Genomic DNA, 27,641 nt, shown 5'->3' with positions numbered 1-27,641 from the left:
GTGTAGGTAAATAAGCATCAGGGCATCTGACAAATTAGGGCTTCAATCCTGAAAACACTCCATGAATGACTGCTCAGAGAGTACTTGAAGATTCAGACTCTAAGAATCTACAAATACAACACCTTGTAAACTAATGATCTTTAGTCCAAGGCAGTTATCACAGAAGCTCTGTCTACACTGCAGCTGGCAGGTTTAATTCCCAGCTCAAGTAGATGTACGTGTGCTAGTTGTGCTCAAACTAGTGCACTGAAAATAGCCGTGTGGCCGCACTGGCTAGCAGCCTGAGTACGTCCCCCTCTCAGGTCTTAGATACGTTCGCTGGTGGCCAGCCCAAGCTGCCACTGTGCCGCTGTGGCCCCAATGCTCTTTGTAGTGTGCTAGCTGAGACAGAGCCAAGCTGTGTATGTGACATAGCCTGAGACTTCCTCAGTCATGCAGCACGTGAGCCATCTCTGAAATTATACTTCTAAAAGCCAAAACAACAAAGAACATGGAATGGCATCAAACATTGTTAAAGGCCCTATGTGTTTAATAGTTTTGTCTATGCTGAGCAGGCCTTCTAATTAAGAGTTTGAATCAAAGATAAAATAATATCTTTCAGTGTCTCCTCTGGAGAGCAGTTCAGAGAGGGAAATGATTGTAAACAAAACGGATGTTAAAGGGAAGTGGATCTTTTGTACATGATCACACCTCTCCAGCAGAAACTGACCTAGACCTTAGAATACATACATCTTCATTTGGATAAGATCTAGACATTATAAACCCTCTAAATATTCCCACAAGATAACTTCTGTTATAAATCACATGCACTTTATGCTAACATGGGAGTGATAAACAACATCTCATTTTAACATCTAAGCAGTTTCACAGAAAAAGCGTTTAAAGATTCCCCGCACTGCACCCAACAAACAAGGACAAATAGCCATAGCATTGTTTGGACCAATTCTGCATCATCCCAACACATTCATGCTTTGTATGTTGTAATTTTATGATCAAGTTACTCTAACTATGCTAATAAAGCACTGTCAGTATTGATTAGCCTCAGATATAATCCTCCTCTGCAATTTATGACACTTGCACCATATAAATAAGTTCTTAATATTGAAGAGATTCTTCACCCTCTGAAACAGTCTGCAATAACCTCAAAATCAAATTGTTTAAGCCATGCGACCTAGACTGTCTGTGCAATGGATCCTGGATTTCTCGTGTATGGAATGTTGCTCGTCCCTTTGCTCATTTTATTCCGTTAGTCTATTAAAAACATTGTTATACTTTTCTCAAAACTCACTGACATTGTTCACACTGGCATGGAAACCATATTAGCTAAAAATAATTTTTTATAACGTTTCTAGCTAGCAAGGTACAACTAGGCTTCCTCAGCTACTGTAGACATGACCTACCCATATTATTAAGGGTTTTGCAGAAGACTAAAATAATAAGAAAGCCATAATCACTGTCTTTTGCCCATTGTGTTCTTATGTTTAACATAAGCAATGAAAACACAACACCTTGGGCAGGTAGTCCACTACCAGCAATGGTATATGATTCCTGGGCTTCATCCACAAAAGGACTTAGCCACCCAGCTGTCACTTTAGGCACATAAATCCAACATTTAGTCACCTCCAAGATCCTCAAATGTGAGTGGATAAGAAGCTCCCCAACTATGAACAGAGCATAGCAGAGCAAGGAGATTGGTTAAGCGACTATAACAATGGAAATAAGCAGCCATTGCCATATATATTCCAATATACTGTATTTCTTCCCCTTTGTGAAATACAGTGACATACAGATATATTAGATCTAATTTTAACAAACTTCCATGATTCATAAGCATTAACCAGAAATATCACAGCAAACATGCATGTCCGAAAATAAGTCAGATGATTGAAGTTTTACTTTTTCATCATCTAATATCTTTTCAGCATCTTTTTCAGAGCTCCCCATTGGTGCCTGAAACTCATGCCAGACAGAGGGCCATCCTTTGGCTGTTATTTGAATTCTATCTCCACTTGTGTTAGTCAGTAAATTGTTTACTTGTTCAGTGGGATTACACTCCTGACATTGAGGGAGCTACTTCATCCTAATTAGTTCTCCAGACACCTCTTATTTTTTTTAAAAACAATTCTATAAAGTCAAGATGACTATTTTGGTCATTATCTTCTTGAAAAATGTTCTCACCGTCAAGCAGGTGTTTCCCACAAGGGACCTTGCAATGTAGAAATATGTTGTGTTACACTTCCTGTTCCACGATTGCTTCAGTTTTCTCAATTAACCCAACATCGTTTCCAGAAATACAACCCCCCATCATCAAACAACAACATCCAAATTTCAGGACTGGTAACAGACACTCATAATTCATCAGAGCATCATTGATCATAACTTCTCCCCTGCTTGTTTCACACTTTGATGGACAAGATGCCTGAGGGGATTGGTAGTAGTTTACAAGACATTTCATTTGATAGATTGGTAGTTGTTTCTGTGTCTGGTCCAGGTTGATATTGACCTGAAGTTGTTACTATTTGATGGCTGTCTGTGTATGTGTGAAATGAATTGACAAGGTTCGTGCTGTTCTTACAAGGCAAAGGTCGTTCACTTCTAAAATTTTCCATAATAATTTTACCCTGAAATCTTGGGATGTGATTTAGTCAGATTTTGTACACTAAGAAGGGATAATCTTGATCAACCTTTTGATTAGGAAACCTAGGAGGTGCAGGAAATGGTGTTGGTGATACAGTGGGTGTCAAGTAGACAGCCCTATTGCACACATCTTTAAATAAACAGTTTGTCAAAAACGAAGAAATCTTTCACTGTAGACTCAACGTTTATCTCCAGCCCATATCTCCAGCCCATCCTCTTTCATTACAGAGAATTGTGTAATTATTGGCCTGTGCTCCTTGTTAATTATTCACCTGCATGATTCAGTAATATGTCAAAGGCAGCCCAGCACTTTTGTTAACTACATGAGCACTCAAACTCCATCTGACTGTGTTTAGCCTGTTGGAAACATCTAGTTCACTGTAAGCACACTAGGAAGCTTATGACAGATATGATATAAGCATGTTCCCTCCCATAATAACCCAGCATCCTCACGTGACACTCACACCTGGAGACCCCCATCACAGGTTCTGGCCACTGGGCCACCTGCTTTGCAAGCAGCCAGGCAGCTTCTTTGCTTTTGTTCTTGCTGCTCACCCTGCAGATTGCAGCCACCCAGGAGCAGCAGCTGGGGACGGTGTGGAAGCAGTGCCAAGACAAAAGGTGAGAGAATACTCCCCTGTACCAGCACCTTCAGAACCACCCTTCCCTTGCCCAGAAGTACCCAGCGTTTCCAGCTCTCCCCATTTCATTGCTAATCTCACAATAATGTGTGTTTTTCTTCAAGCCCCAGGTACTGGAGTCATGTGAATATGAGAATCTCACTTTACTACATTTTTTTTTTAAAGCTTGTAACCCCTGTGGTGGCAAAGCAAAGCAGGAAAATGTGACATTCCTCCCCCATGTACCCCCAAGTCACTAAAAAGAAACCCAACAAAACATTAATTTTAATGTTGGGAGCTGGCTATACTGGGTACCTCTCTCCCCACTCAGCATTCCCTTACCTGTGCACAGCCTGCCCAGCTGCTCTGTTGCTCCCCAGGTGACCCCTCCACATTCCCCATCATTAACCCCCCACCCCTCTCATTCAATTGACTGAGCATCCCAAAGGGGAGGGGTGTAGAAGCAGCTTCTGCAGGTTTATGCCACTGGAGGATCTCTCTAAGCTAGATGGGGGGATCCTTCAGTGGTGAGATAGCTGGTTTCAGGCAGGTTTGTGTTACTGGAGCAATATAAAGCAATCCCAAGGTAGCAGATGATGTAGCCCTGTAAGTGCTAAAATTCTTCAAGATGGGTATTCAACTTCCAACAGATGTAGGGGAATGGTAGTCCCGGACTCCAGGTTATTAGGAGAGCACTCTGTTCCAAAACTTCTCTAACTGTTGGCAGCTGTGCCCAGAGCCTAACAGTTACCTTGGTAACTGCTGGCAAATGTTCATTGTCCTCTGTACATCACTATGTACTTTAATGGCGCTCTATAAGCAATTAATAATGATATAGGATGACAGAGTAATATTTGCAGTCGACTTTATACCCTGGTGAAACACAATACGTTAACAACAGATGTGTGCAAATAGTGATTGCGTTCAACCTGCAATTTTGGCTTTAAAAAAAATGTTCCCCAGTGTTTTCTATCACTGCATTCTGTTATCTGGGATTCTAGCAATTTCCATCTTTTTGCCTGACTCCTCCTCCTCCTCCCCCTGCTGCTGTATGAGTTGTATGCTTCTGTCCCAATTTTTCATCAATGAGTCACTTTTTCTATTAGGGAAAAAAAGAGGCTGATTAATTATCTTAAATAGTAACTTATGAATAACAGGCACATTCTGTATTCCCATAAATTAAGCAAATCTTGCATGAGGACACAATGATTTTGCTATTCTGTATTAATAAAACTGTTTTAATAGTGTGTTTTTCACAAAAACAACTTTGGGCCACTCATTTTTTAAACCCACTGTTATTCATCAGGAGCAATTCAATGTGTCTAAATTGTCATACTACAGAGCTCACATTTGGTAATTACAAAGTTGTATTAACATTTGTAGGAGTTTCTGTGCGAAAAGTAAAATGTACAAGAAACACTTTTAATTATTTGAAACATTTGCTGAGCCCCTAAGAATAATAAGTGGCTAACTGTTAAAACTTCTTCCAGATTCATTTGAACAAAAGGAAAGGGGGAAAAAGATCATTAACAGCATTTCAAGGCTTGAGATTGTATGCCTTTTTAGTTTCGGAGCCCAAAAGGTCATACTGGCACTTGGAGTATCAAACAACAGGCAAGAAATTATGCTTACTTAAAGGTGTGTTGCAGATTTCCAGCCAGGTTGTGCCCACCTGCCCTGTGGTTGCCCCAGGGTCAGGGACACATGAAGTCTCCACTTTGCACCTCCCATGCAATAGCGGAGCATGTTTGCAACCTCTAAGCTTCTGTGTGCCTGGGCCACCCCAAAGGAGGGGCAAGAGTGGGGGAATTGTGGCTCCAGCCCATCTTTCCTATCAATGACAGGAAGTGACACTTCGCACAAGAAGGGAGCCTCTTGTACCTCTCTAAGGAGAACTCCCCCACACCCACCTTAGAGCAGTGGGAAGTTTTGCACCTGGCCTGGAGCTTCCCCTTATTCAAGACTCTGTCTGACAAGCACAGCTGAGCATTTTATGATTTGCACCTTAAAATCAATTTGTACTTTATGCCTGCTAAGCTCCCCCAGTATAAAAATCCACTTTTAATTTGGATCATCTCGGCAGTTGGATAACTGATATTCCAAAAACCCTAATAGAATTTTTCTTTTTTTACTTCAGTGGGAGCTTGCTTGAATAAAGACTGATTAAAGACCTCAAGATTTGATCTGACAGAAATAAATGTTTCATTGCTAGGCAAATGCAGCGTTTTATCCTTAATGTTTATGAAAATATCCTTATACTATCGCTCAAGCTTGCAAGCACATATTTGACACCACAAGCCTTCCTTGCCGGGTAAATCTACTAGGTATGCATGTGTCGTAAAGGCCTTGTATGATTATAAACTCCCGAGAACACTTCAGAATAAACTAAAACAAGAGCTGAGCAGAGTGTTCTTAGAACAGTTCGTATATTGCGTTCAATATTGAATTAAAAATACAGCATACACTTTGGACGCCTTGCTCACATTTGTTGACCTACCCAAACAAGCTAAAGAAACAGCATGCCCAGCATTATCATGTAGAAGACCCAGGTTTACTCTGATTGCACCCTCTACTGGCTGATGAGCAGACCTATGATTTTAATTTGAAAACAATTCATTTGTATTTCTTTGTCGCCACCTGAGACAGCCTTCATTAACAGCATCTGCCAGTGGAAAAGTCAGAAGGAATGGATAAGCAGAAAAAGGGAATAGCCTCACATAGCAAAGTGTGAGCATTGTAATCCTTCTGGGAAAAATCACTTGTGGGCTACCTTAAAACAATTTATTGAAGCAACTGCATTCTGTGCTTTCTGCAGCTATGGAATTCCAAAATTTTGCCACCAAAAAAAGATATTACAGCTGTGCCACGCTTAGTGCGACTCTCAACGATTTTGTTCTTAGGGTCTGTGAATGCCAGATATGGAGGGGAAAAAAAGTCTTTTGGATAAAAATGAGTATTCTTCAGCCACGACCTTCTAGAGATGTGTGTTAAAAGTCAAGGTATTTGTCATTCCTTGCTGGAAGCTGGAATCAGTTTAGTCGCAGATACATCATATTAGATTGTATTTGTGCCAATTCTTTTAGGACTGTGCTAACAGATTGATTCCAAAGAGCAATTATTCAATTTTAAAGTCCATGTAATATACATACTGCAATCTGATTGGATTACATGTAAGAGAATACATTTCCATTGGTTATGTCATCAAGTGAATTATTGGCTTCTGAATTGCCATGTGATTCCTCTTGCAAAATGTTCATGCTAGAAGAAGTGACATTGGTGATTCAATATTCTTCTCTTTGAGCCAGTGTTAATCTAATGCCCTAAGATGGTGGTAAGGCAGCCACTGTGCTGCTACCAGCCCCACCTTTCAGGTGATATAGAAAATTGACATCCCGACCATTTGTAGCCATATACAGATCTCACTCGAGCATTTTGCAAGAGGAGAAGTTTTAATTCCAATATCTGGTCAACTTCCAATTTAGAACATTCCATTCTATCTATCTTACATCTCCTGTAGTTTTGAATGGGAAAAAAGTTTTCTTCACACTTTGTCGTAAATTGCTGTGTAACATGCTGAGCCTGATTAAAAAAAACTGTTACTACATTGCAACCCACTAAATACATTTTGTGGCTGGGTGATGTGATATACATGTAGTGTTTGTTACATTTGTAAAGCACTTCAGCATATTTCTGGATAGAAGGACTTGCATAAATGTGCGATAATGAAAGATGTTTATTATTTGCCTATCCCAATACATGATGCTCTGATATTAAAGTATTGAGGTACTACTACTAATTTATTTAGATCATAATTAAGTGCACTATGGTTGAGATATTCAGAAGTGACTATTAATTTGGGCTGCTTCAGTTTGGTGACTAACTTGAAACACCTTAAAAGGAGCTTGTTTTTCAAAAAGTCTTCAGCACTCACCCACTGAAAATCCGATCCCTGTAAGGTGTCTCAAATTAGGACCACAAATCACTTCTGAAATTCTTAGCCAGTGTCCTGCAGTGTCTGTGTACTGCTGCCCTCTACAGGGTTGCATGCCAGATTTGCTCAAGTTGGTGTGATTTGTCCCCCACAGTAGCTGCAGTTTACAAAAAATGTAAGCCCTTATGCTGACAAATGAGTGAACATTATTTGAGGCTATCACTAGCACTTTGCACGTAGCACTTTGCACTGCTACAACACCTTCCAGATTTCAAAACACACTAGAGGTATTACTAATTGAGCCTCACATCACCAAGGTCATGCAGGTTCATGTTTCAAGAACAGAAAACATTTCTTGTATAAAGCCTCTTCCTATCGTTCATTATTATTATGACAGCAGTACCTAAAGGCCACATTGTGCTAAGCACTGTACAAACATATAGTGTGAAATCCTGGCCCCACTGAAGTCAATGTCAAAACTCCTAGTGATTTCAATAAGGTCAAGATTTCACCCATAATGAGAGATAATTCCTGTCCTGAAGAGTTTACAATCTCAGTAGATCAGACAGGAGGTAAGAGAGGCGAAATGACATGCCCAAGTCTCACAGCAAGTCAGTGACAAAGCCAAGAATAGTATACAGGTCCCTTAACTCCCAGTCTAGTGCCCTATCCACTGCATGCTTCCAACAGAGCTGCACTTGAAGAACTGAATTACAAACAAATGCCGATCAAATAACTAGACTGAAGTGATTTACTACTATTTAAAATTATTTGTATGTGTTCAATAAACTCTTTGTGGTTTTCTTAAAGTTATAAATTCACATGAATTGCAATAGTTGTTAGTTAATAGGACTACATTAGTTGCTATATTTTAACATTTTTAAATATTGGTGCAGTGTTTGATTCATTTTGGACAGTACCCGTAATGCCAGCCAGGCTAATTACTAGGTCACTGAGTTATTGGTGTAATCCTAACTAGAGGCCAACAGATGCCAATCAAGGCCAGAGAATTTGGGAGGAAAATAATGCTATATTTGCCAAATCCGATTATTACTGACTGATCCAAGTAAGGAACTGAGATATTTCTTCAGTGCAGTGAGAACCTCAAGATTGCCACAAATCTTCATGCACAAAATTTTAAGCCTTCCTGGCTTACTGGAACAGGCTAGGAAACAGGAGAGAAACATCCTTTGATGTAAGCATGCAGAAAGCTTGCAAAAGTCTTCTTTTACTTTTAAGTGCTGAAATCAGTCTTGCCTATGTTGCGATTTTTCAGATGAGATCACTGATGATGTAGACATCAGAAAGCAACCAAACACATGGGGCCAAATTAATCTCTGCTGAGATTATATTGACTTCCACAGAGTTACACTAGAGATGAAGTTGGTCCGTGCTGCCATGTCATTATTAGGCTATGGTAATGAAAGAATATGATCTAAATTTAATAACAACTCAATGCATTTGTTCAGCCTTCTTCACCGATAGTCACTGGGCGCTTTGTGATTCAGATACCATTAGAAGCAGCATTCACAGCATGTACCTTTTTAATTTTGACTTAAAAATTAGACCCACCCAGGCTTTCCCACTGTAACGAAGCTGACTTCATAAGCATAATAAATAATAAAAGTTCTAGCCCCCCAATGTTTCCAGATTATACTTATAGCAAACCCATACATTTGTGGACTCTGACTTCAGAGAACAACTGAGAACCTTGTAGAGGAACATAAAGCTATTCCAGACTAACATATTTGCAGCCCTATAAGTATGGACATGGACTTTTAAATTAATGCAAAATTTCAGTGGTGACCAATGTAGAGGCTTCTAAACTAGAGTGTCATGATCTAATAACCAAGATCCAGTAAGAACTCTGGTCGTTGCTTGCTTTATCAATGGCAGTGTCTTAATAGCAACCAAAAGGGGGGTGAAAATAAGTTACAGAAGATGAATCCTAGAAATGACTAAAGGGGTGGTTAACATTTGTCTGTCTTGGTGAACTGAGGTCCCTGTCAAGACAATGGAACAGTTTGGAGGCAGTAGGAGTTTGAAATCCTATTATTCTAAATAAATTCACCAGAGAGAAAGCCACGTCCAACAGGCATTTTGAGACCATTCAATAAAACGGCACTCTGACTGGATTCAACTTCACAAAAGTCTTTGATAGATGACCCTGAACATTGGGCAGACCACTGGTCATAACTGTTAATGAAATGGAAATGCTCAATAGATCTACATCACAAAGACACCTAGATCCCACTGATGACTAGTATTACCCCAATGGCAAGATGTGCATGCTAAAAAGCCAGTGTCCCAGAAGAGAAGTCTGTGTGATGTTAGCGCATAAATCCCAGCAAGTGATGGTATGTATGAATCCCACCACAGGCTGGCAAAGAATGGGGTTAACCTTCACTCTCTGGCTGGAGTACAAGTATTTGTAGAAGAGCAGAGCTGGATCGGCTGTGGGATTGATTCATTCCCTTCTGGTTCACTATCAGAGAAATACGCTGTGAAGAATAGCAGATGAGTCTGGTTATTAGGCAGGGAAGAAGCATCTCTAGGAAACTGGATAGAGCTAAGAGGCGAACCAGAGAGTTTCCTTTTCCTCTTTCTCTCTGGAATTAAACTGAAGAGAACCATGTTTTAAATCTTTGCTTTTGGACTTCGGTACAGAGAAGCCTTGTTGTGTTTGGCCCTTTAAGTGGCCGGATATTCTTCACATTCATTTTTATGTTTAATGATAAAGCAGGTAACAAGGTGTTAAACCCCACCTGATAGTGCACTATTCTTTCCTGTAACTGGAATCAGACAGTTTTATAAACAAACTGAAGTTGAGAAAAAAGAATATTATGATTAACAGTGTAGAATGCTGCTAAAAGTCTAAACAAAGCAGTGAAGAGAGATGATCAAAATCTTTGCAATCAGACAATCAAACTTTTTTGCCAAGGCAGTCTCAATATTGTGATGTATGCAAAATTCAAACTGCTTTGTTGTTGTCTTGTCCCACGATAACCACATCGAGCCATGAAGATTGAGAATGAATTTGGCCACTCTTACTGGGTCGTTTGTAAGGGTGCAATCCAAGCTGTCAAATCCAAAGAGCACCACTTTCCTTTCAATGATACATTCATAAGTGTGGGCAGGTGTTAAAGCTTGCTCTTGACACAGCTTGCAGAGTGGATATATCTTGGGCCCATCTCTATTGATTTTCATTCTTGTAGTGCGCCCTGTCTGTACTCTCATGGTAGTGGATGTTATTTTCTGAGGTGCTTTCATGTCAGTCAGAGAATCTTTTATCTTTCAACCATTTAGCTGAGCTAATGGTCCCTTGATAATGAATTCATATCCTCAACCATTGTCATTTCAACCTGTTTCCAATCTTCCAACTCTGACCAGATCATCAGCTACTTCATTCCTGTATATACCTTTAGATAAGAATGCAATGAATATAATGCGATAGATGTGATGTCTCTTGATTTTAGTTAAGCTTTTGGCACAGTCCCACGTGACCTTCTCAGCCGCAAACTAGGGAAATGTGGCCTGTGAAATTACAATGAGATGGTGCAATAGTGCTTGAAAGACCAAACGGCATTCAAACAGTAGTTATAAATCGTTTGCTGTCAAACTGGGGGGGATGCATCTACAGTGTCCTGCAGAGGTCTGTCCTGGGTCCAGTACTAGTCAATATTTTCATTAATGACTTGAATAATGGAGTAGAGAGTATGCTTATAAAATTTGCGTATGACCCAAGCTGGGATGGGCTGCAAGCATTTTGAAGGGCAGGATTAGAATTCAAAATGAAGTTGACAAATTGAAGATTTAGTCTGAAATTCAATAGAAATAAGTACAAAATACTATACTTAGGAAGGAAAAAAAAATCAAACGCACTTCTACAAAATGAGGAATAACTGGCTAGGCATTAGTACTGCAGAAAAGGATCTGGAGATTATAGTGGATCACAAATTGAATATGAATCAGCAACGTGATGCACTTGCTAAAAAGGCTGGATGTATTAACAGCAACGGCATATGTGAGACATGGGAGGGAACAGTCTGGCTCTACTCAGCAGTGGTGAGGCCTCAGCTGGAATACGGTGTCCAGTTCTGGGCACCACACTTTAAGAAAGATGTGGACAAACTGGACACAGTCCAGAGGAGAGCTACAGAATGATAAAAGGTTTAGAAAACCTGACCTATGAGGAATGGTTAAAAAAAAAACTGTGCACATTTAGTCTTGGAATAGAACACTGATAACAGTCTTCAAATGTGTTAACGGCTGTTATAAATGGGATGGTGGACAACACTTGTCCATGTCCACTGAAGATAGGACAAGAAGCAATGGGCTTCATTTGCATCAAAGGAGATTTGGGTTACATGTTAGGAAAAACTTTCTAACTATAAGGATAGTGAGCGCTGGAGTAGACTTCCAAGGGAGATTGTGGAATCTTCAGCACTGGAGATTTCTAAGACCAGGTTAGACAAACGCCTGTCAGGGATAGTCTAAGTTTATTTGGTCCTGACTCAGTGTAGGAAGCTGGGCTTGATGACCTTGTGAGGTCTCTCCTAGCCCTACATTTCAGTGATTTCTGTAATCATCGGCAGTTTACTTAAAAACTATGGACCACATTCCTTGGAAGTTGGATTGATTTACATTAGGGCTCATTTTGTTCCTCTACATTAAAAAACAAACAAAAAAACCCAACTTGAAAAATTACCTTCAAGTGGCAAGAACTGCTTTTTGTAAAGGATTAAATGTGGCCTCATTTTTTTTTTTTGGTTTGTTTTTACTTTCAGAATGAAAAGGAAAGGCTCTTAATTTAGAGGAGAATTGCACTGAAAATAGGTAGGCATTCCTTTACCCACCAGCTTGGAATTAGGTCATAGGAAGATGTAACTGGGCTAAGTGTAGGGTTTTAGCGCAATTAAATCTGAGACGGATAACTGAAGAGGACATATTTTAAATGTCTGCAATGAAAAATGCACAGAGCCACAGCAGTTGCAATGAGAGATCAGAAAACGCAACTCTTTCTTAATACTGAAATCTTTATTCAAAAAATACCTTTAAAATATTAAACACCAGAACTGAGGGCATAAAAAGTTACCTTAATAGTTTCATTGATGTCCGTCCAAGTTCTCAGTTGTGCTTTCACCACCTATTGTCATTCAGGAGCAATGGAATGTTAGGACATATCCAGAAAGCTTAACAGAACAATATGTGCATTCTACCTGGAAGTCAGTACAGGCCAAGAGCTTAACTGGTCTTTCCTGATTCAGAAGCTTATTGACATTGCATGGGATGTTTCTCTCCTGTAAAAATAATCTGAGTAATAAAAAATGCTTTTGAAGCAGCCAGAATCTTGGGATATACTAAAATCCTAATATCTTGGAATTCTAAGACTCCAAAAAGACCCATAAACCAGTTGCTCTCAACTTCTATTTTAAACTCCATGCTCCACAGTCAGAATGTAACAAAGCTGATAACTTGGAATGCTCCTAATCAAGGGAGCTATTTTCTCCTGATTAATAAATGAATTTCTATTATAAACATTTGCAGCTGTATCTATTTGCTCAGATGCCAGTCATATTTACCAGATCAGAAATAGGGACAAAATAACTTAGGGTTTGTCTGCACAGGGAGTTATTCCAGAATAGTTATGCCTGATTAATTCCATGTGTGGATGTTCTTATTCGGGAGTAAAAGTGATTTATGGATTAAACTAATTCAGAATAATTGAGAAAAAAGCATCCAAGCATGGAGTTAATCAGGAAGAGTTAATCTGCTTTAAATTCACACCCCATTTTATTCCAGATTAATTTTCATGTGTAGACAAGACCTTAATTTAGTGACAGATGCAAAACCCAGTAGAATTAATGGAAATCAAGCTTCTAGTTAGACTGGACATCCATCTATTAGACTAATCAGTAGAAGAAGAAATTTAAAGTGTAAAAGACATTAGAGGTGAAAAAGAAAGCAAAAAAAAAAAAAAAAAAAGGTAGTAGTAATGATACTAAGTAATTTCAGATAAACACAAAGCAAGTGAATTAATTAAATTATAGCAATGACCCCTCACTCTTATGAGATAGAAAGATGTACTAATATATACAAAGTCCAATAGTCACAAGAATTGATGGGAAAATCTATCACATACATCATTCATATGGATTTTAAAATTGCTCATCAATAATATTTTGGCATTACATATTACCAATGCAGGCAAAAACTTTGAATAAAACCTGCATGTGGGTTGGAGGACTAAAAGATGGTGCCTAAAAGAAAAGAAAAAAACAAGATTCCAATGAATTAAAATTAAAATTTCAGTGGTTTCTGCACACTACCTAAGAATAGATTTAAAAATAACTGCTATATTACCATCTTTCCCAGGACTTTGTGTCTGTTGTGTTTAATTCCTTAGATTTACCTGCTGTAAAAACATAATTTTGTGTAATCTGCTAGTAAAACCATACAGAGAAGTACACATTAAGTTAGATCATGTGCAGTCCATGGAAAGAGAAGGGAAGCAGTGAAAAGCTTTTGATCTGTGCAGTGGTGAATGGTTAAATATGCGACTTGTAATTCTTTAGGTTTTGAATGGAGATTATTTTTTCTGCACATTTTTGGTCAATAATGAGTTAGTGCTTCATCTTTGAAAGGGTGTGAGTAATTTAGGGTTTAAAGGCCTCCTTGAAAAAGGAAAGACTTGAAGGAAAAAAAGGTGGAGGCATGTCCAAGAGGATCAGAGAGGGAATTCAAGCTGTATGGGGTATCTTGAGAGAAAGGGATAGATAGTCATACAGCTTGGAAGGAATGAAGTATGGCAGGGAAGGCAGTGGAAAGAGATGAGAGCAGAGAAGTAGGTAGGAGACAGGTTGGCCAAGGTTTTGAAGGCCTCTAGACTGTGAGGGGAAGCCAAAGGAGTGATTTGAAGAGGAGCTCGGTGTGTCTACAGTCGCAAACTTTCAGATGATTTTTGGAGCATCAATTTTGAAAAGGCTAAGAGAAGTTGTGAAGGAGTCAGATGGGAGCCTACCAGGTAAGAGATGAGGATGCAGTAGATGAGGTGTTAATAATCAGAACCTCAACCATGGTTTTGTCACAGAGAATGGAGAATAATGGGCAGATTTTTGAGAAATGGTATAAGAAGAAATGCCAGGATTTAGCAAGCCTTCTTAGCCTCACATGCAACCATTACCTAAGAGAACTTTTTTATATGACCCTTAGGATTCTGTAGTGGTTGCTGAGCTGTTAAAACCTGGGTGCTCTCCTGCCATCTGGTTGATTCTTCTATGAAACTTCCTGGAGGAATATTAACTACTCAATGTGGGGGACCCTGGAGAAGCTGCATACATCTTTTGGAGATCTGAAAGAGGAAACTCAGTTACGAATAATTCATAGAATGGAGAGGAGGATGCATTTATTTCATTTTAATGTTGTTTTCTCCGATTTTTGAGTGGAACAGTGCTTCAATGATTGAACCATTATTGGCTGGCCATTACCAAATTCAGAGTGGCAATAAATAGGCTGGTGTTTGGTGGGTATCTATGGGCACCCGTTGGTTATTTTCAGTTTTGCCTTTATTTTTAAATAATGTTGTTAAAATCTAGAAATATCAGAAGCAACAATTAGAAACGAGCTCCTTTTCCCCCCACACTTTACATAATAATAGTGTTTTGACTTTTGGTGGTCTAGTGTTTTAGGTCCACATTTTTAAAGGTATTTAGGTGTTGCTCTGATCATCATTGCAATGCCTAACCGATTTAAGATCCTAAATTTTATTTTCAAAAGGACTTTCAATGAGACTTGGCACCAAAGCACGTAAGTAACATTTGAACATGAGATTTAGGCAAAGTCAGTTAGCTGTTGCAGGGTTGAACAGAACAACTCCTAAATATCTGTAAAAATCTGGGCCTTGGTCTAATTGGTGGCATGTGATTGGCTGATATTCATAAATTAACTTTGTAAACAGAACCTATTTCTGGGTTTCAAACTTTGTTTTGCCAGTGCCTCATTCAGAAGAATTTGACAGAAATCTGATTTCACAGGCAGAGCAATGGGCGGTGTGCTTTTCTCCACCAATTTTTCAAAGCTTGTGTTTTCAACTGTAGTGAAAGAGTTAAATTACGCAATCTGTGAGTGCTTATAAGGCCATGGGACTTCGAAAATGAATCCTGAAATTCTGTGTTATTGGTGCATGCTATGTTAAATGCATACAGGCTAAAATGGTTCCAGTGCTGTGTAAATACCACAGAATTCACTTGCACTGCTGCCATATGCGCTCATCCTTGCTATGGACATATAGATTGGATCTGCCACTGGATTCCAGGAGGGGAGGGGACTGTGCTCAGGTAAGACAAATAAAAGCTTATCAAATTTAGGGGCACCTTTAGTCTTTGCTTGAAGCTAAAGGCACAGTGGAATCTTTAACATGTGTGCTGAGCTTGATTAACGTCAGTATTTTTCAATGAGACAGATTTGTTAAAAATCTAAATTTTTGTAGTGTTACAGAGAGAAAGGAGTGCCTGTGCTAACAGAACATGAGATGTTAATGTCTTCTGTGGAACAGGCTTAACTCAGGATGTTTGGAAGCTTCTGAGCATGTTTCTGGTTAATGTTGTTCTGGTTAATGTTGTTAATAATGTTTCTGGTCTAGTATGTTGGCATTTCAGAATTCAAAGGATTACTTCCCCCATTCATCCATCCTGAAATGTCACCTTTCATTCTCCTGCCTGGCCTCAGGAGCATAAATGATATTTTAGTAGGGGGGAGTATATTTCTGAATGTAAATATGCAAAATAGGCAAAATCTATCTTAAAAAGTAAAAAAAAAAAAAAAAATGTTTTAAAAAACAATGGGAGGGAAATCGTCACAAATATATGAAGTCCAGGTAGTGACTTTTTCAAATAAAATGGGTAAGAACAGCTATTGTTTCATACCAATATATGTTTATAGGAAATAAGATAATTGCATATACACTCTATGTATATTGTGTAGAATCTTTCTTTTAGATGTAATTATATCTGCATAATTTCATACATGTGTGTGAAAATGTGTACATGTGAAATTAAATGATGTGCACCTAAATTTGTTTGCATGAAATAAGTCTTATGTATATAAAAAAAAGTTTAAAAAATCCAGTCATTTATTCGGTGGCCTTTGCACAATTAAAGTTATTCACTATCCAGAGGCATGGTTAATTAAGAAGGCTGAACATCCCCCTAAAATTGAACTTCTGTCTTTTAAAGTAGGTTCTGTGCCATTCAGCTGTTGACCACTAGGGGTATCTTTGTACTATTTTTCATCCAACAGCAATTTGGAGTTGAAACCTATAATAGGGGAAAACCAAGGTTCTCGGCATTTTTTTTTAGCGAGCAGTGCATCCAGGATCCAAAAAAGATTATAAAAAAAAAAAAAAAGAAAGAAAGAAACACACACAACCTCCTCCGGTTACCCAACAGTGCTCTGAAATCACACAACTGGACATCAAGCAAAGGGGATTCATCTGGAGGGCAATTTCAAATCGAGATAAATCTATTGGATTAGTAGGATTATCTGATTGCAGCTGAAAAGAAGTAACGTTTGATCATTTCTATTTCTTGCCTGATGGTCGGATTTAAATGGAGGTGGCTTGGTACAGATGATGATGAATTCCGGATGGGGATTTTTTCCCCCCCAATTTTGGGCGAGGGGAAAAAAAATGATATAAATCGATACAATTTGGAGGTGGCCGGGGGCTGATTTAAAAACCTCGCGGGTACAGCTGCCTTGAGAGAAGGGATAAAGACGCGAATCCAGTGAATTAGTTTTAGCGGCGACTGCAAAAAGCCACTGTGAACTGGTAAATACTTCGATGCTATTCAACGTTGTGGTATTTGCGGTGCAATGGGGTGGAAATTGACCCCTTGAATTATTTGGGGACGGGCGGGGGGAATCAGTGCGGTGCCCTTGTCTGTGTTGTGCGGGGGTGGGGGGCTTAAATCTCTGTTTCTGTTATTGGGAGGGGTGGCCGGGGGGGGCTTCTCCGCTTAAGGGTGGGGGGATCGTGAGTTCATAGGCATTTTGCACAGCTGCCAAGCGGTTAGTGTTTGCCTCTCCACCGACTTGCAAAACATTCGTGCGTGCATGTGTGTGTGCGCGTGCAAAGAGAATGGCATTTAGCGTCTGCAACTTTGCACAGAAGACAGGGCTGGGGTTGATTCCTACCTGGTAGATTTCTTGTGTGTGTAACTTACAAGAGGCAGCTGCGATGTTTGGAAAGGAGCCGGATGCAGGGATCGCTCCAGTGTTTGCCCTGCTGCTGCTGCTTGGAGAAATCTTTGCAGGGGGATTTGGCTGCTGACAGAGAGAGGGAGAGACGCACAGGGTTAGAAGGAAGTGCTGCATCTCTTGCAAACAGGAGCCGCTATGTGTTTGGATCCGCTCCTTTGCAATGGCATGCATTGCTCTCTCTAGTGCAGCCACAGCGAACTTTATTCCCCCTCTTCCTCTTTCAATAAGTGGATGATATCGCTTGATTTTTGCGCATGCACTGGGACTCTTGTGTGCATAGTGCAACGCCGAGTTGCATTTCTGGTGCATCGGTACAGTACAGTGCTTCTCTCTAGGCTGCCGTGCCTGATGGAAGGATGAGCTCTTTTTTTCCGTTCAGACATCTTCTTGCATCTGAATCCTGAGTGTTAAGTACTCTTTCTTCCTTTTTCCACTGGAGCTTGCACTAGAGCCTCATCTTGATTTGCTGAAGAAAAATCAATTTTCAGCAGGTTTAATTAAAATTAATCAGGCAGATTACTTAATATTAATTGACTTCTCATTAAAGCTAGAAGTTACCTTGGAATCAGGAGACAGGGTGTTAATCTCAAACCATTTTAAGGGTGTGCATATGGTTCCAGAGCCATTATATTAGAATAATTGTTTTATTTAAACAAAACACAGCTTGAGTAAACTGTGGCATTCTTGCTGCAGCAGGTAGCATAATCTGAAGAAAGCCCATTGCCCCCTTTCAATTTAGTGACCTTTTTAGGGGTTATATTTTTAGTTTGATTTTTTTTTTTAAAGATTGGTTTGTTTTAACATGCATTCATATAAAACACACACATCTTGTGCCTGCAATCAATATCAAATACAGTGTTTTTAGCACACTTCAATGTCTCATGCATTTGAAATGAAACTGCTTCCTGTAGCATGAACTCAAGCAAGTTATTTCAGCAAACATTTTCCAGGCAATGCCTTCCATTGGAAACACTTGCCTTTATACAGCAGATGCATGTGGGGTGCCTGCCTGTACCAGGAGGTATGGACAGGTGACTCACATTAGAAAACATTTATTTGTCAACATACTGAAAACAAATTTTCATGGACTTCTAAACGCCTGGTTGCTTGTCTTTTTTTATGGTAGGAGCATTTCTGTGTATTTAGAGATGGATTATTTGTGAACGAGTAACACTGAGCTTTTCAGACTTCCTTTTACTTTTTTCTTGGTGCTTCATTCAAATAAAGGAGACTTCTGAAATAACACAAACCTTATAAATGGCGCAAGACAGCCTTTTACCTCATCCATGTGCATGAAACACACGTACCACCTAAAAACATGGGCCATAATATTAACATCTGGGTGTCTAAAGCTAAGCCTCTAAATTAATATGCAAGTGATCTGTGTTTCAAAGATGTTGAGCTCCCATTGACTTCTGTGACATTTGTGTGGGCTCAGCGCCTCTGAAAAATCGATCAGTTTCTTTTTATTTTTATATGTAGATTTAGAAGACTAGAGTTAGCCAGGTTTGAAAATTTTGGCCTTGTAACTCTTTTCAGCATATTGCCCTGCTAAAAAGTTTCTTCTTTTCTCACCCTAGCTGCTTTTGATGAATGTCAACAGCTTTCTTAGAAGAAAGCAGGAGTCTGAAGTAATGTTCTAATGGCTTTTTTGCAGCAGGGATGAGGGAAGGATAGAGACATGCGAAGAACAAAGGCGTTCTCATGCTCTATTATATGTCATGCAGAATGTGACTGGAAGAGTTGGTGAGCCTGCACGTAATCATGTGAAGTGTGCTGAGGAGCAGCATTTGGTTGAACACCTCCCTTTTGGGTGACATATATGGAAGCAGCAAAGGAAGCTAGTGAAGGCAATACCGACTGCTTATGACAATAGTGTTATCTAGAAATGAGCAAGAAGGTTGGGCTGAAACTGATTGGGGATATTTTTACCCCATCCTAGCAAAAAGATAATAGCCTGGCTGTTAACACTTAGCATTCTGAACAAAGTGGGCATCCTCAGGATTAGATCCCTGGAGGTGGAACAGTCTGTTGAGGAGGGTGATTTAAAGAGCAGGATAGTGTAGGAAGCTGATAAATTGATTTGAAAGTGGATGGAAGACTTAAAACCTGGGGATGGTGCTAATTCTATTTTTATCCATATGCATATTTCATAACCACTGACTCATACAAAAGCACACACTACTCTATTGTTAGAATAGAGTGAGGGGGAAGAGCAGCAGCAGCAGCAGCTGAGATGATTTTAGTTTGTAGGCATCCCTTTCTTTATTAAAAGCAAATATTGAGTCTCTAAATAGATATTTAGATCTGTTTTACCGCTCTCTGGCCTACTTTGAATCATTTGTTGCTGTATTTGTGTGTTGTTGTTGTTTTTTTTTAATCACACGATAGGAACGTATTTAAAAATTAAATGTTGAAAAAGGACGATGAGCATAATACAGTCATTCTCTGAAAGTGGATAATGAAAAGGCCACACAGTGCCAGAGACTCATGAGAAAGTATTGTAGAAGATATTTTTAAAATGTATGTGCAGAAATAATTGCAATAAAATCTGTTCTGGTGTGCAGTACTATGTCCATTAGTTACCAGTATCCTAAAAATCCCTATTATTGTAGGAGTAGCAGGTACTGAAAGGACAAAAATAAATGGTGACTGAATATGATGTATTTTTTGCTTCATTATATTTCTATTTCTGTATATTGCAAAGAAATGCTTTTAAACATGTGGGAACATGCCTTTAAACTGTGATGCACTGGTATTTGTTGCAGAAGAATTTGTATCAGAGGGAGGGAGAAAGTTAGTGGATGGTGAAAGAGGGAGCTGGTTGGGAAAACTACAAGAAGCATTACAAGTTGAAAGCACATTCTGTAATTTTAGTAACAAGCAACGACATTAAGTTCCCCACAATCACTATCACCTTTTCAGTATTACAGGAGAGAATCCTGCCAACTTCTGAGTGACTCGCCTTTGTATTTACACCTGGCTCTGAAGACCCACATGTTTTCCAACAGAGTTTGCTTTTCATAATTATTAAATGATTAACTAATGGCTTTGGTGTGTGTCAGATGTCGTGCAGAAATGTAATGGGTGTATTTGCACATGTAAACCTGCATTTAAGTTTTTCTGTGCACCCTCTGTAATCAGCTTTTTAACCTAAAGAATGTTAAAGGGACACCGCCTACAGAAAAATTATGGGGTGGATCTCAGCTAGGTGAAAATGGAGCCATGGCAGTTCACACCAGTTGAGGATCTGGCCTCCATACTTGCATCTAAAACATTTTTTTTTTGCCACTGTTACAAGTAAAAGGTTAGATTGCTCTGAATGAGAAGCATTTTGAGAATTACCCTGCCCCCTTTTTAAGTTTCTTTACTTTGTGCATATAGAACACTTTCTGTATAGTCAGTTTCACTGTTTCCTCTGAATCTGTTAGTCAGTTTCCATTTGTGTTTGCTTGGGTATTTCACACAGTAAGGGGAGAAAAAACATTTTAAAATTAAGGCACATGTGATTGTAAAACCCCAGAAATGGTGCAGGGAGACATAATTTGGGAGTGGGGAGGAATGACTAAATTTCAAGTTAACTGTGTTCCTTTAATTGAACAATGAATGTAAAGGGCAGAAGGTGTGGGGTTTTTTTTTTTTCGGTTTTTTTTTTTAATATTTTCTAAAAATGTTCCAAAATGGCCTTCCTAAAGATGGCATGAGCACAGTTATTGAACTGGTTGTAATAAGTTAATGAGGGAAACCAGTTGGTATTGCACTTCATACTTGAATTATCCGTTTAATTGATTTAGAAAAGAATAACTCAGTATTTACATGCCTGCTTATATGGAAAGCTGCAGGAGTTGAATTCCTGTCATATTTTGATGATAGATTTTTTTTTTAAAGCGTATTTGTTTAAACCTAATTGAAAGGGGAAAATGACATTTTCCCATAGGATTAATCCAGAGATTAGTAAAAGTGTGTAACTCCATAACAATCACATTTAAGAGGAACATTATGATAGAAAATACAAAGTGTTCTTCATCCCACCACTGTGACTTCAATGAAGTCAGTGGAGTTACCCCTCTTTCTCCTTTGGTATGAGAGGAAAATTAGGTCCTTAAAATGTTTTTTTCAAGGGAAGTGATGCATCCTGGTTTCAAAGTATTTCTTATTGCAGAAATCATGACCAACATGATCATAAGGAGACCTAGGACTAGGTTGCTGTAACTTAATTAGGTATCTTTTGTCATACAGGTGGCAAAAGACAAGGAAAACTATCCAGCTGAATGACGAGCTAAACATGAAATCAGATGGAAAGAATAAATCACAGTATTATACACTAAGCTTTTGAGGAATTTTATTTTAATTTTTTTACAACGGTAAATATAGCCTCTGCTATATCTATTTCATGTGAGAGAAAAATTCCCAGTCTATGGCACAACACTTTACTGCTGCCATTACTGCAGACTTTATAGATCAGAGATGTGTCAGCGTGTTAGCTTTAGCTATAATGCTTTTTTGTGTGAAACCTTATGGGCCTTACAGCCACTTTCTCATACTGACACTCATAAAACGTTCAAGTTCTCATATTTATTATTTAGTTTTCTTCCTTTCTAAAGCAACAGAACACGTCAAGCCAAAAGTGACAGGCAAGCATGAATAGGACTAATGAGTTTTAATAATACACATATTAGAGACTGCTAAAGAAAGTTTTAATTAAGAAGAACAAGCTAAGCATGAAATTCATTTTAGGACAAATAGAAGTTAAGTTACAACTACTGGTGTAGAATCAAAAACCAGAAAGATACATCACAGGAAATGGAATCCTAAACTGGATGATAAGTCCATTTAATACCAGTATTGGATTCTAAATGTAGTGTGTATTCTACAGTGCCGCAAGTATGGCAAATAGTACACACAAAAAATCACTTGCTCTAGATTCTGAACTACAGTTAGAGCTGACAGCTTCGTGCACAGCAAAGTTATATCTTCGAGTCTATATTTCTTCTTAAGATAAACATAATCAGCTTGATTTTGATCTCCATTACGTTGATGGTACTAAAATCAGATTCTGTCTAAAGATGAAACATTTCCTTTTTTTGTGTAGCACAGAAATATACACTATTTATTTGTGTACTGAATTGAATAAGCTATTTATCTAGCTGCACAAACATGGATTTTTAATGCTCTTGTAGTGATACAATGTGGTGCTGTGATGGAAGAACAATGTATTGCCAAAGTCTCTGCACATACCAGCACTTTCGCCTTCAGAGTTCTTCAGCAAACTACAGGATTTTGCAGACAATTGTATTTGCTTAATGTTGAAAGATAAGAAAAATGCAGAAATTGGCATGTTTCCTATATGTTTTATGTGGAAGCCTGGGTTATTTGATGAACATATATTAAAGGACAATGATAAAAGATTGAATCCTGCTTATCTATGCACAGGATTAGTCCTGTCGAATCAAGATTTGGCCATAAATATGTATTATTCATCTAAGTTTAGTACGGATTTTAGTGCTTAATCTTTCACCCATTGAAGTCAATGACAAAACTTCTGGCCATTTTAATGGGAGCAGAATTGGGGCTCTCTGGTTGTGATTTTTACCATGAAATGTAAGAATGCTCAGATTTGATGTAAGATAGGGGAGCATGTGAATGTTTCATAAAGTTTTGGTCAGCAAAGAATTAAATTCATGTAAGTCTTCCATATACAGGAAGTCTTCAGTATCCAAGATCTCACATGAGAAATATCTGGGGTATTCCCTCCTCCCCCCATGATCTATCATTCAAACAAGATCATCTAAATTTCTAGACCAGGCCAAAAAATTATCACGTCCAAAATACATGGTTGCTGTGAACATGGTAACCAGCTGTACATTGCATTTAGTAGAATAGCTATAAAATTCAAACTGAACATAATACTTGGTCCATTTAAGAGTTAACCATAAGCTGCTAAAAGGAATAAAGGTTCACTTCACTACCCATTATATTCCAAGCCAGTGCATCTGTCTTTTTTAATGTAAATCTGTATTACTTAACTGTCTAAACTTTACACACAAATGTCAGAACTATCTATTCTTTTTGTTATGGGTAAAATCACCATTTTTGTTACCTACTTACATTGCAAAATGTCAGACGGTTCTAGTCCACATGTTAAAAAAAATAGTTGCCAACTTATGGTAATATAAACAATGACTGTAGCTAAGGAGGAAGAATATTTTAAAAATAATTATTAATCTGAGAAAAAGGAAGATACAAGTAAATGACACTATGCAATGAGACTTAAGGCATGCCTCGCTCAGAAACCATTTATCTTGGTAAATCTAAGTTACAGAAAAGTATTTAAAGAGAACATCTGATCATGCAAATACCAATTAATTAGCAAACATTCCCACTAATGGGAAGAACAAAAATATAATGAGGCTGAAAAATGTAAAACAAGTTTAAGATGTGTGCCCCTTTTTAGTTTTGTCATCCATTTGGTTTAACTTAGCTATTCATTAACATTATGCCTCTAAATGAATTATGTATATAGAACTGTACTATTTATATTACATATAAAATTGTATATTTCTTACTAATTTGTTGTGTATAAAATGAAACATAAGGCTTTACTTTTACATCTGTAAACAATGTTAAATACAGTGGAGCAGATGGCTCAGGGAATAGGTATATAGGGAATGAAGCCAATCACCTCTAGATAGTGGGTTCAATCTGATCACTGCCAGTAGTGTCTGAAAATCCTTACCCTCTGATAGCTATTTGGTGACTTGTTGCAATAACCTTTGTGGTCTCAGATCAGTTCCTGGTGAGCAGGTTACTCCATCAAAATAGCTAATGTAACATCTGGCACCATTGTTGACTTTTCAGCAGAGATCAAGGATTTGAATGGGTTTGGATACTGAATTTCTTTCTAACGCTTAGAGAAGCTCTCAGCAGTTACTGTAAGGTTGAGACACATTGGCAAGACAGTGTGAGGAAGCGTTCAATATTGTAGCCTGTGTTGTACATCTCTGGGGGGGGTATAAGACTTCAGTCTCTAGTGCTGTCAGTTTGTCAGACTTCAAAGCATTAAATTCACGTAGATAGAAAGAACATAATTTTCTTTAACATTTCTTTTTTTATAATTCCTTTTCTGAGTTCAATCCATACAAACCCATTGACTACACTTGTGTACACAAGAGTAGAATTTGTCTGTCTTTACTATCAGATGGAAAGAAAATGTGACACGTTTGTTATAAAACTTCTCTTCAAGCAATGTAAAATGTTAGGGAAAAGAAAGCAAACCCTAGAATAGAATATATCTTTTCGTTTACCTGATAGTGTTTACAATCAACATATCCCTCTGGTGTGGAATTATTATTATTATTTTATTTTATTTTGCACCATGTGTTGTCTTGCCTGTAACTTTCTTGTTTTGGTATTACATTATTTTAACTGTCTTCTTTTTTTGTTGACATGAAATAACATTTTTACATAATTAGAGGTGAATGTCAGTGGAGCGCGATGAATACTGCAATGCTCTGCAAACTTGTTTGAGTTTTGAAATGAAATTGCTTTGGAAGTGTTCAAGTCCCTTTTGTATTCACTTTCTGTGAACATTTGTGCAACAGTTTCACAAGTGCTTGTGGAAAGGCAACAAGTTATGGGGTACTTTATGGGTTACATTATGGCAGCTCTGTGCTAGTTCCCCAGCTCAAGTCTGCCCCAAAGATGGAATAAATGACCTCAGGTTGTGTAGAGCTGCCACAGCGACTCCTCCTACTTCCAATAACTGGCACAGAGGGTGTGGCCATTGGAAAGGAGACCTAGCTAGCTACTCCAAATGTCTCACTCACCCAGTTGTTGTAACAGTCCACTGAGGCTATTGGCGGCCATTGCAATTTAGAGCATTCCCCAGGCATGAAAGTAAATTTAAAAAAGGAGTGAGGAGGAGTTAGACGGCTCTAAATTATGCTGGGGAACTAGTCTGTTTCAGAAGTGTCCAGGTCAGAAGCACCAACGTGACTTAAAGCCATCTTTACATCTGAGCTACGGTGAATGCTTCTGTGCTGTAACTCCGGATGAGGTCCATAAAGTACATGAAATTCAGAACAAAAATCAAAATTTTGAAGAACAAGCGAAATAGAGCAGAACCTCAGGGTTATAAACACCTTGGGAATGGAGATTGTTTATAACTCGGAAACATTTGTAACTCTGAAGAAAACATTATGGTTGTTCTTTCAAAAGTTCACAACTGAACATTTGACTTAACACAGCTTTGAAACTTTACTATGCAGAAGAAAAATGCTGCTTTTAACCATCTTCATTTAAATGAAACCAGCGCAGAAACAGTTTCCTTACCTTGTCAAATTTTTTTTTTTTAACTTTCCCTTTCTTTTTTAGTAGTTTGTTTAACACAGTACTGTATTGTCTTTGGTTTCCTTTTTTGTTTTTACTGCTGCCTGGTTGCATACTTCCGGTTCCATATAAGGTGTGTGGTTGACCGATCAGTTTGTAACTCTGGTGTTTATAACTCTGAGGTTCTACTGTATAGAAAATCTCAAGATGCTCAAAAATATTCCAAAACCCATGAAAGAATTCATTGAATAAATTTGATGTTATAGATGATTTACTTAGTGGTAACTGACAAGGATGATCCTCAGCTCTAGACAATGATAACTCTTATCATTGTCAGATGTTAAGTCTAGACCTCAGAACCATTCATGGCTATAGCTTCAGCAGCAGAATATAATCTTTATACTCTGCCAAGTACCTCAAATTGCTCACTTATTTTCCAGTCCACCTTCCTGCTCATTGCTGCTTCAGATAGTAGTGCACCCCAGAAGATATATCTTCTCCTTCCTGGTTCCTGACCAGTCAGCTACCATACAGGTGTCAGGGGAAATTTATAGAGGGAACAGATGCAGAGGTCTAAAGAAAGTTTCTGTCAATAATTAAGTAGAACAGGTAGATGTGCTCCAGACAAGAGTTCCAGCCTGCCTTAAGCTACAAAGTAGATCTTTGTATTTGAGTTCCAATACAATAAGCTAAACAATCTCTGTATTTGACTTACTTTATGTTTTTAGTCTTATTGCTCAGGAGAGCTATCGTGGGGCTGAAATAATGCACTATTTCCGCCATCTCAGAAGTGGACTATCCAGAAGAGGTCAGATCTCTTATTACTTTTCCATAAACAACTCCCTTAGCAGTTGAAAAAAGCCTATTAAAAAGAAATGTAAATGTAGATACTAGAATGTGTGGACATGGCTACTGGAAGTCCTTCCCCACCTACAGGGTTATATGCTCTTTACCTCTGCTGGCTCCTGCTGACCAGGCTTCTAAGGGGTAATTCATGAAAATAGCCAAACATATTATTGAGCTATGTTCTTATCACTTCAGCCTCCTTATGATATCATAGAGCAAAACTTTATCCATGGGTGGCAGAATTTAACAGCCTTTTAATCACTCCATAGCTGTTTAGCTGCTTAAATGCATCCTATGGAATAATTTAAAAACACAGCTCTCCACATACGGAACAAGTTACGTGAAAATAACTTAGGGCAAAACCCTCCAACATCTGAACTATTAGGGGAATTATTGCTGATTATTTAACTTCATAATTATTTTTAAGACAAGTGCTAGATTTTTCTTTTTTTGGTACAGAAGTATACCAAAAAAGTGATTGTCTTAGTAATTGAAAAATAGCTTTGAGACTTAAGAGAAAGGAGACTGCTAAATGAACTGTTATTTAAAGCGTATCTTGGTAATTTTCCCATACTGAACTAATTCAGCAACTCAAAATGAAAAAGAAAGGAAGGAATTGTTTGGTGCTGCATTGTTCAGTTTGATTTCTCCTTAGACATTCCCCAAACCATATAAGTTAGTGGGACAGCTACTTGAATGAAGTACTTATTATTATAGAGTCTAAGAATGTTGGGGGGAGAGGGGCAGAGGACAGAGCATATTCCTTTACTGCTGACAAAAACAAGATTTTGAGACTTAACTAGATGGATTTAATACAAGCAGTTTGGCATATTTTACTGACCTATCACTGTCTCCCAAAATCTGGAAGGTGACAAAACAAAAATCTCTCAAGATGCAATTGTCCAGGTGTCGTTCTGCACATGTTTGTTAAGCTAAGTAGAAATGCATACTTAGCCTTCAGAAATGGTTTGGGCAGGTAAATCTGTGTGTGTCCAACAAATACTAAGAATTTGAAACAGAAG

The 27,641-nt window shown here is 38.4% G+C and overlaps 1 protein-coding gene across 1 annotated transcript in view; it reads left to right on the top strand.

Moving 5' to 3' along the window:
• The first annotated feature begins 16,375 nt into the window (after positions 1-16,375).
• The window catches only part of NLGN1 (neuroligin 1), a 410,060-nt gene continuing 398,794 nt past the window's right edge, over positions 16,376-27,641 (top strand). The window contains exon 1 of the mRNA XM_067536443.1: positions 16,376-17,014. The gene's annotated coding sequence lies outside the window, so the exon portion shown is untranslated. The remainder of the gene's footprint in view (positions 17,015-27,641) is intronic.

This window comes from Emydura macquarii, unplaced genomic scaffold (genome assembly GCF_026122565.2).
Source record: "Emydura macquarii macquarii isolate MOO-44397 ecotype Brisbane River unplaced genomic scaffold, CSIRO-AGI_Emac_v2 contig_3603, whole genome shotgun sequence".
Taxonomy (NCBI): domain Eukaryota; kingdom Metazoa; phylum Chordata; order Testudines; family Chelidae; genus Emydura; species Emydura macquarii.
This window is presented reverse-complemented; position numbering and strand designations above follow the sequence as displayed.